The 13,654-nt window shown below is 42.7% G+C and overlaps 1 protein-coding gene across 1 annotated transcript in view; it reads left to right on the top strand.

The window, feature by feature from the left end:
- The window catches only part of GRM5 (glutamate metabotropic receptor 5), an 82,260-nt gene that overhangs the window by 47,615 nt on the left and 20,991 nt on the right, over window positions 1-13,654 (top strand). The window lies entirely within an intron of this gene.

Below are 13,654 nucleotides of genomic sequence, written 5' to 3'. Positions count from 1 at the left end.
GAGAGAGAGAGAGAGAGAGAGAGAGAGAGAGAGAGAGAGAGAGAGAGAGAGGGAAGGAAAGTGAAAGTGCCTCTCTCTGTCTCTCTCTCTGCAAATGGCGGAGGAGGCTGGGAGCCACAGGAGAAGGCTCAAAGAGCCACATGCGGCTCTGGAGCCGTGGGTTGCCGACCCGTGAGCTAGCTCTTGGAAACAAATGGTTTGGCATTGGTGAAATTAACTAATACAATAGCAATGTATGCAGAAGAACATTTTTCAAGTATTAACAGATGATTTCTTAACCTGATCATCCGAGTTCCAGTATATCTTTTCCTTGTGTTATGGGAATTGCTTCCTCCTCATGCCGATGCTCCCAGCTATACTTCATATATAGGTAGTCCTTGACTTATAACAGTTCATTTAGTGACCGTTCAAAGTTACAACGGCGCTGAAAAAAGTGACGTATGACTGTTTTTCACACAACCATTGCGGCATCCCCACGGTCATGTGATCAAAATTCAGACGCTTGGCAACTGACTCATATTTACGACAGCTGCAGTGTCCCTGGAGTCATGCGATCCCCTTTTTTCAACCTTCTGATAAGCAATGTGAAAGGGGAAGCCAGATTCACTTCACAATCACGTTACTAACTTCACATCTGCAGTGATTCACTTAACAACGGTGACAAGAAAGGTGATAAAATGGGGCAAAACTTCACAAATGTTTCACTTAGCAATGGAAATTTTGGGCTCAATTGTGGCTGTAAGTCAAGGATACCTGTATATCATGAGAGGGTTATAATTCAATTGGGGGGAAAAATCTATGTGGTTGAGCTCTCTTCATATGCTTTAGATGTAGAGCAGGCATATCAGATTCGTGATGTCACATGACATTGCGCGACGTATCACGACTTTTTCCCATTGCCGGCAATGGGATGGGCACAGTGGGCTGGCAGTTCGACATACGTGATGTAGAGGGTTCTAGGTGTACCTAAAATGAATCTTTGTGTAAAACACAATTGCTTTTGTACTGTCCCTATATCTATACACACCCAAATGCACACACACACTTTTGAGGACCTGTTGAGTCAGCTGCATGTATGCCAGAAAAAGGGGGAAAAAAACAAGATCTTGGATCCAACCAGTGATGAAGTTTGTTTCTTCTTTCCTCTGAAGCTATTAATCCAATATTCGTTTCTCTCCACTGATTGTCAAACCCACCGTGGGCTTACTGTAGATCTCAGCACAGCACAGTGAAAAGACAACATAATTGCTTCGTAACTAGAAATTAATCATTCACCATTCAGTAGATAAGATCATTAGCTGCTATTTTTGGAATTTCCATGAGTGTTTTCCAAGTGATTCAATTACTATAAATTTTCCTCTTTATATGTCATTCCTGCCTACTCGTTGCTTTCCGTTCTCTACCTGCCATTACTTACCCTTCTAATTTATTCTCAGCTGTACTTTAAGCATCCCTATGATGCACTTGCTTCCCATGGCCTTGCCTTTTCCATGCTTGTTATTCGTCACCTTAGTGTCAATGTCTGAAGCTAATTCTTTGGTGGCCTCCTTATTCCTAGTTAAGGTGATGCAGGAATAATACAGAATGAAGGCAAGCAAATGCAGCAGCAGTACTTGCTTGGATGTGGTGACCTTTGTTAACGAAGCAGAGAGCATTAAGGCAAAAGCGGTGATGAGTTTCAAAAGGGTCTGTTGTGTCGGACAGGGTCATTAGCCAGCAAGGGACAAATGGTAATCCCCATGCAGGGGAACCTTTCAGAAGCAATTGTACACTATTCCAGCTGTAGAACCTAGCCATTCTATTATCTGAAGGACTCCACGGCTAACATCTGCATAGCCTCTGCAGTCATAGTAAAATACGCACAGCTTCAGAAAAGGAGCAGCCAACCAAATAGGCAGAAAACAAGAAAAGAAAAATGGCTGTGGAAAAAAATATATTTATTGTACCAGAGTCCCAATGGATTTGAAGGGAATGCGTCTTCATTCAGAGGAACGGTATAAATCAGCTAGCTTTGATTTGTTTTCGTTTTCGTTTTATTTTTTTGACATACCAATTTTCTGCTTATTTTCAACGGCTTCCCAAAAATCACACATTCCTTAAATCTAGTCCAGTGGTTCTCAACCTTTTTAATGCCGCGACCCCCAACCGGTCGTAAGTTGAGGACTAAACTGGTCGTAAGTTGAGGACTAAACCGGTCGTAAGTCGAGGACTAAACCGGTCGTAAGTCGAGGACTACCCAACCGGTCGTAAGTCGAGGACTTTCCCTGCCCGGGAGCGCTGCGCATGCGTGGTTCTGCCCCCTGCGCCGGCCGAGGCATAGCTGGCAAGCGGCAGAGACGGAGCAAGCCGACCACCAGCTGGCCCAGCCCAAAGGAGGTAAGGCACCCGCCGGAAAAGGGGGAAAAATGGCGAACAGCCTTGCTTGGCGACCCCCGTGAAATGGTCGATCGACCCCAAATGGGGTCGCGACCCATAGGTTGAGAACCGCTGATCTAGTCAGTTGAAAGCAGTGGTAGACCTGAAGGGTTGCCTAGTCATGTTAGAATTTTTAGATCCTACGTTGGCCACAAAGAAGTGGTAGAATAACATTTCTTGTAAGAGTGAATGCCGTATAGTTCTGTGAGCTCTCCAAGGTCCTGAAATCTCCCGCTCTGGCAGAGCCTTCCTGTGCCTTCCACTTTATGAACGCTCAATCTATTACTTGCTTTTTAGGAACCTTCATGGTGAAATTTGAAGGAAAAGAGGAATGTAACCAGATAGGGCACAGCCAAGTACAAAGAGTACTTTTGTATCAGGAGTATCTGAGAGATGGAGAGCGCAGAACTGTTTCCTATAAGTTAAGAGTGTCCCTGCGAATTTTACTCCGCTAGTCATTGCTGACTATAAGGGGCAGTGTGTCGTGGTTCCGATAGATGAGACCAGTAGAAATGAGAACTCTGAGGCAAATGCTTTCCTCAAAGAACACATTTAATGGCTACATAGTATCAGCACAAACAAAGGTGAAACCAAGACTGAAAGTTCCCCCCCCCAGGGTTACAAAGTAACAAGTTGAACTTCCCACCCCTGCAATATGTCATAAATCATAATCCCCAATTAACTATTTTGGCGGGCTTTCTAACGGAAGCTCCAGCCCACCAAAACTTAGGTAACTTGACCTTGGTTCCCACAGGAAAGTTATTGTTATGACTAAACTAGAAGAATATATCTCCCCCAACTCCCGTTACTGTGGCAACCAAAAATGAAGTGAAGATGTGCTGCAGCCAGAATCGGTTGAAGGTTGACACGGTGCTCATCTCCGTTTCCAGGCCATTGGGCCAGGGCTGTCTAAAGACATTTCCACAGTCATGTGGCCAGAATGATGTCATGTAGTGCTGTTACCTTCCCACCGAAAGTGGTACCTATTTATCTACTCGCATATGCATGCTTTCACACTGCTAGGTTGGCAGGAGCTGGGGCAAGGAAGGGAGCCACCCTAGTCGCATGGCATTTGGGACAAACCCAGCATCTTCACCTCTGAGCCACCATGTATCCTCTGCTTCCTATGGATGGTAGAGTTGAAACATGGCTGAGAATGGCAAGCACAATGAAATGACTAGAAAATAGAGGTATAAGAGAACACCTAATGTGCCTATGAAAAGAAAAAGATGACGGTGTTTCTTTTTTAGATCCAACTTCTTTATTTCCTGGTCCTGGGCTGTGCTGCCTGAGGCTTATGGGTCTTTTAATCCAAAACAACGGGAGAGTATGAATTGCCAATTCTTGGCATAGAGGAATAGCATTATGAGACGTGGAATTGTTTACAGAATGAAAAGTGGTAATATCAGAAGGGAATACTGCCTTTTAAAGAGGTTGCTCCTGTACCGTTGCTGCTGCCAAAACTCTTTGTTTTGTAAGAATTTGCTTTTAATTATGTTGGAGGAACACCCTTGCTGGTCAAGTTGGGATTTGTTATGAAGGGAAATGCCTGAGGTGCAAAGTTTGGAACAAGAGCGAGAGACTCGCTATTGTCCGTGTCAAAACTAGGCAAGACTTGGGCCATATCTTGGCACTTCAACAAAGCTATAACATAAAGTCCCAGAGAATAGTGGCTTAAATAGAATCCATCCCAAGCTTGTTGTTGTTGTTTGTCCATCGATTTCGATGAAGACCTTGACATCTTATAAAAGTCAAGATGTCAAGACTTGCGCGTGGATTGGATTAAAGTGAGGGAGAGGTGCGCATAGTCAGCCTCACTCTCTCTTCCCAGATTCCATCTTGTTCCAATGGCAGGACAAAAGTCGAGACAGCTGGAGATGGGCTGGGCGCAGTGGTTGACCAGGGCGTCTTTCGTGTCTTGCCGTGCTCTCAGCATACCACGTCGCTTGCAGAAACTGCCTTCATGACCGTTGATCCTATTTTAATAGGTCTCATCCGCTCAATCCGCCAGAGTCTGTCTTCACATGCTCGGGATAGACAAATCCTTTGCTCACCGAATGTCAAAGACACAACGGCTACTCTCGACCTGGTTTGGCCAGCCTGTCGAAGCTGTTGGCCGGGGTGTGGCTGCTGCGCATGTTACAGCTACAGCTACAGCTGTTGTCCGGGGTGTATGGGGTGTTCAGGGAGGGGTAGCACCTCTGGTGGAGGGCATGTCGTGCCCTTTTTAGGGCAGCTCGTACACCTTTGGTCCCCACCTGACACTCAGCTCTCACCTGTGGCTCCTAGTATCCCAAGCTAGTCAATCAGCTACTACAGTAGCAGTTTCATTAGCTCAAAGAATGTCCATTTTGTATTGCAAAGAGAGAGTCGGTGAAATAAATAAACTGATAACCAAGAGTGCTTTGAAGTTGGAGGGGACCCTGGCCAAAATAGATGGTATGACAGCAATATCACTGAATACCATAAGAATGTTTTTAGTAACCATTTAAAGTTCCCACAATCTAAGAAAGCAAAGCTGTTGTGAAGCATTGTGCAAAGCCAAATGATAGCTTGATCTTAGCCTCCTTGCCCTGCTAAGGTTAATGGTGTGAAGCCTGTGGCCCAAATCATGTAAATAGTCTCGGGTCCTTTTTCGGTGGCCTATCAAGCCTCAAGTTTGAACCCTTGACATCATTAGTGCAATTTTCTGCCATTTTTAAAAAAAATAATACTTAATGCATCTATTTTATTGCAACTAAAGTATGTAATAGACCACATATTCGTTTTGTGAAAAGCAAAAGAAATGGAGAATGGAAATTGCCCTTAGATTCTTGACCTGCTGTGTTTTGCACTCAGTAGCTAAAATATTGGCAAAAATTAAAAAGTGCAATCTCAGCTGCAAAGAATATCCTCACTTCCGAATCTGTGGGGCATTTTAGAGCTCTAGATTTTTCCACCTGAACCTGCAAGCATTATCTAAATCCCACTCTTTCTCCCAAGGCATTCATGCTTACTCAGTTTGCTTCAGATGAATGGATTAAAAGTCTCAGAATCATAGAGCTAGAAGGGACCTTGGAAATCTTCTAGTCCAGGGTTCCCCAACCTGTGGGCCACGTGAAGGGATGGCCAGTGCACTCACCCCCACACACACACTCGTGCTAACACCACCCTGAGCATCCTGCCGGCACTAGCACCACCCCGACCCTGAGCGTCCCACCAGCACTAGCGCCACCCCGAGCATCCTGCCGGCGCTAACACCACCCCATCCCCAAGCATCCCGCTGGTGCTAGTGCCGCCCCAACCCCAAGTGTCCCACCAGCGCTAGTGCCACCCCGCGCATCCCACCAGTGCTAGTGCCGCCCTCACCCCAAGCATCTCACCGGCATTAGTGCCGCCCTGAGCATCCCGCCGGCACTAGCCCCACCCTGCCCCAGAGTGTCTCACTGGCACTAGTGCCATCTATAGCATCCCGTCAGCCCTAGCACCACCCCATTTGCAGCACTTGTGCCCGTGCAGCCCATTTGCATGTGCACATGCGTTCACATGTGGCTGTTTGCGTGTGCGTGCACAGGGCTCATTTTTGCAGACACAGCCCATTTGCACGCGGGCACATAGCAGTGCCTGCCTCCCTTTTCGGGCTGCCAAATCAAAAAGGTTGGAGACCTCTGTTCTAGTCCATCTGTCTTTTTTTCTCTGCCAGGATCCCTCCACACACTCTTTGCAACCCACAAAAGGAGTGGCAGGCATCTCTGGTTGTGAGAAGCTGTAAGTTCACTTGTTTGGTCTTTCCTTGCAGCACCATGTTGGGCAAACTCAGCCACTACAGTTTGTGAACCATAGTTTATGGATCAAATGTGTACACCGCATCATCATGGCTTGCCCAAACCACTATTTAGAATGATGTCACAAGAAAAAAAAACATAACATCACCATCACCACCAGCCGGGACATTCCCTTTTGTCTCTTAAAACCCCTTTTCTGGGATCACCAAGCATCCTCACAAAAACCGAATGGAGAAAAGGATTTGTTTGCTAAGTTTGTGGAAAGGGAACTATCAAAGCCTTTGGTTTTCCTTTTTGATTCATTCCTCAAAAGGAAGGAAGGAAGGAAGGAAGGAAGGAAGGAAGGAAGGAAGGAAGGAAGGAAGGAAGGAAGGAAGGAAGGAAGGAAGGAAGGAAGGAAGGAAGGAAGGAAGGAAGGAAAGAAAGAAAGAAAAATATATATAGGTTGCCTTTGACTTATAACCGTTTATTAAGAAAGGAAGGAAGGAAGGAAGAAAGGAAAAAAAGAAAAAAAGAAAGAAAGAAAGAAAGAAAGAAAGATAGATAGATAGATAGATAGATAGATAGATAGATAGATAGATAGATAGATAGATAGATAGATAGATAGATAGATAGATAGATAGATAGATAGATAGATACAGGTTGCCCTTGACTTATAACCATTTATAAAGGAAGGAAGGAAGGAAGGAAGGAAGGAAGGAAGGAAGGAAAGAAAGAAAAATATATGTCTTTGACTTATAACCGTTTATTAAGAAAGGAAGGAAGGAAGGAAGGAAGGAAAGAAGGAAGAAAAGAAAGAAAGAAAGAAAGAAAGAAAGAAAGAAAGAAAGAAAGAAAGAAAGAAAGAAAAATATATGCCCTTGACTTATAACCGTTTAGAAATAAATAAATAAATAAATAAATATACAGGTAGCCCTTGACTTATAACCGTTAAGAAAGAAAGAAAGAAAGAAAGAAAGAAAGAAAGAAAGAAAGAAAGAAAGAAAGAAAGAAAGAAAGAAACGGTTCTTCTCTTCCAGTGGCTTAAAAACATCTCCATCATCTTTCTCTAACTCTCCCAATGTAAATTAAGGCAGAAGAATACGTCCCTCGGCTTCACTTAGAACAGCAGCAGCTGGAATCTTTCTGAGTAACAGAAACACAATTTCACGCAATGGTCCAGGTGACACCTTTACCCCAAATGTGTGGGGGGGTCAGTAAAATGAGGATCCAGATTGTTGGGGGCAAGATGCTGATTATGTAAACCACTTAGAGAGGGCTGTAAAGCACTGTGAAGTGGCATATAAGCCTTAGCTAGCAGACCCGAGCTTTTTACAATGCCCAGGCCACATCCGGTCCTTTGGCTGTCCCTGTCCGGCCTGCATGAGGACAACTGGAAATTAGAAATCAAATGTAAATAAGTATACGCCATGCACACAATAGAATTGCATTGCTTTTATTTTGAAGGTGACTGCTAAGGTGTTTTTTTTTCATTTACATATGTGCATGCATGTCTACGCACGTCACAGTAATCAAAACCATATAATTGACTGCTTTTTATAAAGTGATAAAATTAATACAGCTTGTACTCGACTCAGCAACATTTACTGGTTCAAAGTTACAGCCGCACGGAAAAAAATGACTTGCGACCATTTTTCATACTTATGGCCATTGCAGCATCCCCAGGGTCACGTGATCAAAATTCAGACGCTAGGGAACCGACTCACGTTTGTGACGGTTGCAGTGTCCCGCGGTCACGTGATCCCCTTTTGCGACCTTCGGACAAGCAAAGTCAGCGGGGGGAGCCAGAGTCACTGAATAACCATGTTACTAACTTAACAACTGCAGTGACTCACTTAACAATTGTGGCAAGAAAAATGGTAAAATGGGGCAAAATTCACTTAACAGCTCTCTCACTTAGCAACAGAAATGTTGGGCTTAATTGTGTCGTAAATCGGGGACCCCCTGTACGGAGCAGAATTTAGCTCAGCTTATTGATTCAGCCCTCCACAAGAGTCCTAGTTTCTCATGTGGCCTCTTGAGAAGATTAATTGTCCACCCCTATTCCACCTGTGGTGGCACAGTGGTTAGAATGCAGTATTGCAGGGTAACTCTGCCCACAGCCAGCAATTCAATCCTAACTGGTTCAAGTTGATTCAGCCTTCTATCTTTCCGAGGTCAGTAAAATGATGATCTAGATCAGGGGTAGGCAACCTTGGCTGTTTTATGACTCGTAGACTTCAACTCCCAGAATTCCTGAGCCAGCCGTGCTGAGGGGAAAGGGAGAGGTTTCCAAGCTGAGCCATGCTGGCTCAGGAATTCTGGGAGTTGAAGTCCACGAGTCATAAAACAGCCAAGGTTGCCTACCCCTGACCTAGATTGTTGGGGGCAAATATGCTGCCTCTGTAAACCGCTTAGAGAGGGCTGTAAAGCACTGTGTGAAGCGGTATATAAGTGCCATTGCTATTCTAGCATGGTCTAGGCCAGCTAGAATGGCTAGATACTGGATCAGAGCAAATGCAGCTAGCCCCTGGGTCTACCAAACCATCTATCTACATGATTATGAGAAAAGTGAGCAATGAAAGCCCATGGCAACATTTCCTATTTGTAAATGATGAGATGCCTGTTTGCATTACTGTGCTGTCCTTGCAAAAAAAAAAAGCTCAAGGGTTTGTAAAAACGGGATGCGTCCACTGACCCTGACGAAAACACATTGTTGTGCTCTCTAGGCAGTAGGAAGATCCAAACAACGGTTGCGTCTGTTGGAAATGTTGATATCAGACAGAAAGCAATTCACCAGGGAAAACGTTTTGTCAATCAATGACTACTAGAGTTGCAGACGCTGAAGACCAAAACTAAGATTCTTGAGGAAATATCCTAATCTTTTATCTCTTCAGCACCGTCTCAGTGGAACAGAATACAGAACACAGAATAATAGGATTGGAAGGGACCTTGGGGGTCTTCTAGTCCAGGGCTGTTCAACCAGTGGTACGGGTACCACCTGTGGTACATTGGCAACTGGCAGGTGGTATACGACCATCCTAGAAAAATGGTAGCGGGGGAGGGGAATGAGCTGAACCGGTGGCAGCACCACACAAGCCTGAGTGAGAGATGGCTGGAGCTGCAGGGCTGTCAGGGCTCAGCGGAAGCGCCAGAATCAGTGCCGCTTTCCAGCTGATCGACGCTTCTTCGGGGCTGTCAGGGCTCAGTGGAAGCGCCAGGATTAGCACCAGGATCCATCTGGAGCTCGGCGCTGATCCCGGCGCTTCTGATGAGCTCTGAAGAAGCACCGATCAGCTGGAATGTTGCAGCATCTCCAGGGTCTTGTGATTTACATTCAGATGCTTGGCAACTGATTCATATTTATGATAGTCACAGTGTCCCAGGGTCATGTGAAGTGACCAAAACCTGCTGCAACCATCCAGCAGACAGGTCATATGATCATGGGGATGCTGCAAAGGTCATAACTATGAAAAATGATAATAAGTCATATTTTTCAATGCTGTTGTAACTTTGAACGGTCACTAAACAAACTGTTGTAAGTTGAGGACTACTTTTATTATCCCACTTTGATGTTCAGGAAAACAACCTACTCTAGGCTAATTTTTACATAAGAAAGTGACATCATCTTTCACATCAATTCAATCATTTGAATCTATATGAGTCACGTTTTTATTTTGTTTTGGAAAACTGTCTTTTCCAGCATTTCTGAAATTGCACACCCGATCCCACTGAGGCTTTCTAATGACATCCCCAAACACCGTTACTCTCCTTTAAAAAAGTAAATAAACAAATATCAAGCCAGAGAAATAGTTCTATAAAGCTGGCTGAGTATTTTATAAGTTTCTTTAAAAAATGTGTTACTATTGCAAACTGTTGCTGCTTCTGGGGTCTTCATTGTCCAAAATGACCAAGGGATTAAGATTAAATATGATTCAGCAGGCTACCAAAATTATTGTTTATTATTATTTTCTTTATTTGTTAGGGGAAGGGCTATACAATTTGATTTTCCATGGGAACTGGTTCATTGTAACTGTCTTAAACAACCACAAAGAAGAGGGGGTCAACCAATTCTCCAAAGCACCAGAGGGCAGGACAAGAAGCGATGGATGGAAGTTAATCAAGGAGAGAACCAACCTGGAACTAAGGACAGTTAGAACAATTAATCAGTGGAACAACCTGCCTCCAGGAGTTGTGGGTGCTCCAACACTGGAAGTTTTTAAGAAGAGATTGGACAATGGTTTGTCTGAAATGCTTTCCTGCAAGGTCCCTTCCAACTCTGTTATTCTGTTCTGTTTTATAAATTATGTGTCCCGAGAAGTCCCGTTTAAACTGGGGTATGGCGTATTTCCTCTGAGTTATTGTGAATAGAGTTTAGAACAGTGTTTCTCAACCTTGACAATTTTAAGGCATGTGGACTTCAACTCCCAGAATTCCACAGCCAGCAATGCCTTAAAACTGTCAAGGTTGAGAAACACTGGTTTAGAAAGTGTTTTTGAACACCAATGAGGCCACGTCATCTATTCTTTTCCAGTATCTAGCTAGACCTTTGTGTGTAGGATTTTTTTTTTTTAAAAAAAATCACTTTTGCAAAGCAATGCAGCAATTACACGTAACTGTCTAACTTCAATAGTTTTATTTTTCAAAGGTTACTCCCACAGAGGTAGATAAATGACTAAACAATGAAACAGCAAGCTTAGGTTTAAATGGAGTCTGAGAGGAGAAATCTCTCCACGTTTCCATTTTAGTTGTTTTAGTTATAGGAAATTAACAGTAATATGGAATGTTTTGTAATATCTGAGCTGAGTTCCTAATAGCATGGGGTTTTTCTTACAAACAATAGGAAACTAGTTGAACATCGCTTTGTTTTGGGATACGGATAGTCCTCAACATACACCAGTTTGTTTAATGACCGTTCAAAGTTACAGTGGGACTGAAAAAAGTGACTTATGGCCCTTTTTTACACTTACAACCATTGCAGCATCCCCAGGATCCTATGATCGAAATTCAGACATTTGGCAACGGACTCGTATTTATGATGGTTGCAATGTCCCGGGGTCTTGTGATCCCCTTTTGCGACCTTCTTATAAGCAAAGTCAATAGGCAAGCCAGATTCACTTAACAACCGTGTTACTAACTTAACAACTGCAGTGATTCACTTAACAACGGTGGCAAGAAAGGTCGTAAAATGGGGCAAACTCACTTAACAACTGTCTCGCTTAGCATCAGAAATTTTGGGTTGAATGCTGATTTATAAGTCGAGGACTACCTGAATGCACCTAGCTAGGCTTACATTAACCTACTGATGCCTTACATTTCACGTTACCATGGAAAACTCACTGTGACTTACTCCCGGAGATGTGATTAACATTTCTTAATCCTGTCTATATTTAGTGCCTTTCTTTTCTAACCGCTTGAACGAAGCTTTATGCGTATCAGGATATTTTGCGAAGCAGTTTGATTCCCCCTTTGTCTCTTTCAGTAGTTTCATCTGCAAACCAAACCCCTTCTGCTTTTTCTGTTCATTGTAGGAACTGACTTGCCTTAGTATGTATACAGAATCTAACATTTTGCATGGTTTTGCCTTCCTAACCTTGCAGTTTTACCACAGCTTTGCACAGAGCATGCTTTGGGAACAGGAATGCCCTAGAAGGCTGTGGATCAGCAACCTGGTATCTTTCAAATGTTTAAGACCCAAAAGCAAACTTTTAAAAAGGCACCACGTTGGCTGCTCCTGCCCTAACAGATTTAGCTTCATCACTGTCACTTGATTGTGCTTTCTGAATTTTGCTATTAAGTCTATATTTTATTTTATTATTTTATTTTTATTTTGTTTTATTTTATATTTTATTTTATTATTTTATATTTTATTTTATTTTTTATTTTATTTTATTTTATTTTTTATTATTTTATTTTATACTAGCTGTACCTGGCCACGCATTGCTGTGGCTCAGTCTGGTTAAATTTACGTCCAACAGATGGTGCTGTTTTTCAAAAAAAAGCATGTTTTTACCTGTCACAGGTGTGACATCTATATAATAGTAGATATATAAAAACACACGCGTATTCGAATGCAACATTGTGTCAAAATTTCAAAGCAACCGGTGAAGAACTTTCAGAGATTTAAGATTTTGAACAAACGAACATTTACATTTTTATTTATATAGATTATTTTATTTTATTTTATTTTATTTTTTATTATATTATTTTATTTTATTATTTTATTTTATATTTTATTATTTTATTTTTATTTTATTTTATTTTATATTTTGTTATTTTATTTTATTTTATTTTATTTTATTTTATTTTATTACCATCACTGAATTTGGCTGCAAAGCTAGTGTTTGGATTTTTACCACAAACCTTTTCAGTCTGGGCTTCTTCGTCTGGGTCAGGAATTATGGGAGTTGGAGTCCTACCACCAATGGAGAGCATCAGAGGGAGGCAAGGTGGTTTAGATGCTTGTGTGAATCTCTCCATGGAAGGATGGTGCAGATCCGCCTGAATGTGCACAGTTTTATTCCTTAAAACACAGAAGCAGCACCTCGTGGTTGTTTTTTTCTTGCAACTCTTCATTCTCAATTAAATTGGGCAGTTGTTATCCATGAATGATCAGTCATTAGGAAAAAAAAAACCCAGTCTGATTACTGCACGTTTGTCAATTTATCTGCTATTCCTGCCAAAAGAAGGATTAGATTAACATCATCCATCTTTTCAGGTGCTGAGTCCCTCCACCCCCAAAATATTTTTTGGGGGGGAAAATTCCAAATTATATGAGCAAATCATGACAGTAACGACCTTAGCTTATGGCTCTTTCATGAGACCAATCAAGTCACCACATTCTTGTGTAAAGGTTTTCAAGATCTCATGGAAAAATGCTGCAGTCTGGTGAGATTTGGTAAGGTCGCAAATGCTCAGGCATTTCAAAAACATAATTACATTTTGGAAGTGTACTGAGGCCTTCCACAGGGACCGTGTTGGCAACCTTTAATTCTTAGATGGCAAAGCCTGTGCATTTCCAAGCCCCGTCATAAATTATCTTACTCTATGGTTGTAACTCTTAGCTGCATGTCAAGATATGCCAAATGTACTCCCAGTAGAAAAATGCACTTGTACAAGAGGCCAAAGGTACTGTGCCTTTTTCACCCCCGTGTTTATTTTTCTCCTTTGACTTTTCTTCTAGTTCCCTCTACCCACCTTCATGTGGTTCCCACCCCTAAAAGACTGGAGACGGAGGGATCCTTGGTGCTATCTGAGCTCGGTGGTTTTCTGGCAGACGTCTCATTACCCATACTAGATAACATCATCAGTGCTAGAAGGGAGCCTAACAACAGCCTAATCATGGAACATGATTAGGGGGTACCTTGCTCAATAGTAGTAACTGTGAGAGGGACCTCGGAGTCCTAGTGGACAATCATTTAAATATGAGCCAGCAGTGTGCTGCAGCTGCCAAAAAGGCCAACACAATGCTAGGCTGCATTAACAGAGGGATAGAA

The sequence above is a fragment of the Protobothrops mucrosquamatus genome, unplaced genomic scaffold, assembly GCF_001527695.2.
Source record: "Protobothrops mucrosquamatus isolate PMUCROS unplaced genomic scaffold, P.Mucros_1.0 scaffold1851, whole genome shotgun sequence".
Taxonomy (NCBI): Eukaryota; Metazoa; Chordata; class Lepidosauria; order Squamata; family Viperidae; genus Protobothrops; species Protobothrops mucrosquamatus.
Note: the sequence above shows the minus strand (reverse complement) of the source record. Positions and strands in the feature narration are given on the sequence as shown.